This window comes from Poecilia formosa, unplaced genomic scaffold, assembly GCF_000485575.1.
Source record: "Poecilia formosa unplaced genomic scaffold, Poecilia_formosa-5.1.2 Scaffold397, whole genome shotgun sequence".
NCBI classification, from domain to species: Eukaryota; Metazoa; Chordata; class Actinopteri; order Cyprinodontiformes; family Poeciliidae; genus Poecilia; species Poecilia formosa.
The window spans coordinates 272,681-275,195 of NW_006800336.1; positions in this window are offsets into that span (position 1 = coordinate 272,681).

A 2,515-nucleotide genomic window follows, 5' to 3' on the forward strand; every position below is an offset into this window, starting at 1 on the left:
GGGTCCTGGAAGTTCCTATGGGCTGCTGGGTCCCTGTATGACTGGTACAGGGTCATACAGGAACCACAGCTTGTGACTGGAAGAACAAGATCATGGATACTAATGAGTTTCCTCTGCAGGCTGTCGGGCTCTTTCCTTGAGACAAGAGACAAGCAACAAGCTTGGTCATCCAGGAGGGACTAAGAGTAGAGCTGTTGCTTCTCCTCGTAAAGAGGAGCCAGTTGGGTGGCTCTGGCATCTGGTTAGTACGCCTACTAGACTCCTCCCTGGTGACGTGTTCTGGACACATCCCACTGGGAGGAGACCCAGAGGAAAACCCAGGTCACACTGGCAGGAATATGTCTCTCAGCCCTTGGATGAACTGGCCCAAGTGACTGGGGAGAGGGAAGCCTGGACCTCCTTAGGCTGCTTCACCTGCAACCTTACCCTGAATAAACAAAAGAAAATGGATGGATGGATAATTTAATTTCATTTAATCACTTCAGTTCAGTTCAGGAATTGCATTGAATTAGTTCAATTCATTTCCAAAGTATTTTGTTAATCCCAGAGAGAAATAAACATAAACCTTATCATAGAACCAACATTTCTAAAAAAAAAAGTTTCACAAAGACACTTTGATTTGATTTTTATAGTTGAATTGATACCAGAGAAAAAAACACGGACATCACAAACAGAAGAGATTTTTATCAGCACCAACAAGGTGCTTTCCAAAGAGCAAACATTCAAACATGGCTACTCATGTTGCTGCTAGCATCCAGTGCAACACCTTTGACCCTTGATGATCCAGTTTTTAATTTCACTACATTTATTCTGTATGGGATAGAAAACCCAGTGTTAGGTCATAACTGTCTTTCACAAAGTGGGGTTCCACACTCTCTGATGCCACAAATAATTTGACTAAAATAAAGGAGACTAATGCAGTTTTTCTATGTTTACATCTCTAATTTTTAGTAGTGGGACTCAATACAAATTAAAATGTTTAATTGAGTTAATTACAGGGTCTGTAATTAATTAATAGCAATTAATTTTGTTTTACTCAAACTATACATCAATATAATAAGAGACATTTTAAATTCTAAAACTATTTTTGCTGCTGTAAAACAGTGAAAGATTTTCATAAAGTAGCAAAAACCTTTTTAAAATGACTGGAAAGACAGAGTTGGTATAATAACATTGTTAATGGAGGCTTAGATGGCTGCATATTAATGGGAGTCAAAGATCTGAGGACTTATTACACCACTAAGCAGAGATAAACAAGGAAACAAAAACTAATCAGTGGCACATGAAAAAGTTTGGCAGCTCTATAAATGTACTTTCAGCTCTTCATCATCTCTGGAGCAGGTTGAGAATATTCATTAGGGAACGGGAACTCATGATTATTCCAGACTGAGAATTCGCGAACATTTGATAAGACTTGAAAACAGAAACTCCTTTAAGCAGCTGACTGTGGATTTGAACTAAAGCTAACTGAAGTATACAAAGCAGCGGCAACTATAAAAAGATTTCAAAGAGCTCCCAGTTTGCTGTTTCCTCTCTCTCAGATTTCATTAGGAGCTGCATGTCTGCTGAATGGACGCAGGAGGAGCTGTAGGAATACTCAGCTGACACGATGGGATGGCAGCAGTGATGGGCGAACACACAGGCAGACAAACATCACCTGACGCCTTCTCAGAGCAGTTAACATGTGAAGTTCAGGGAAATTCCAGGGTTTTACAGACAGATGTGGACGTGGAGGAAATGAGCAGCGTTAGTTGGAGCTGGAGGTATTCCTGTAAGCATCAGGGGCCTCATGCATAAAGCATGCATACGCACAAAAAATGTGCGGCGCCATGTTTTACGCACAAGTTGGCATGTGTAAAAAATGAACTTTGCGTCAAAATTTGCGTAAATATACGTACATTTTTTCGCTGGCGTGAAAATGTGTGGCAGCCACGCAAACTTTTTCTTTGGTCATTCTCCAGCTAACAATTCCGGGCAAGAGGCAGGGACCCCCTGGACAAGCCTCCAGTCTGTCGCAGGGCTAATAAGCTAACACGAACACAAAATAAAGAAATTAAAAATAAAAGTATGTGAAAACCTCGCTCGGATGTAAATAGTACTTTTCCTCAGTTTTTGTCTCATAAAGATGTAGCACATTGGTCCGTGAGCCGAAGCGCATGAAATGCATCTATGGGGTAATTTAATTCTCACTGAAAGAAGAAAACAGGGTTAGATCAGCAGATTAACCCAAATCTGCTGATTAAAAATAATCAAAAGGTTTGATTATTGATCACCTTGATCACCTTAAAAATAATCAAACCTTTTGATTATTTTTAAGGTGATCAAGGTGTGTATGCAATCACATGTATAAAAGTAGCTGCGCAAAGGTGAGCCGCGTAATTGTGGAGCGCTTTGGCTCTGATGGAGAACATCATCAATGGAAGGATTCAGAGGGAGCGATTGATCATATTGATCTGCTGGGAAATGATGATGATGGTTTATGAGTGTTACCGCACGACTCCTTCTTTAGGTTTTG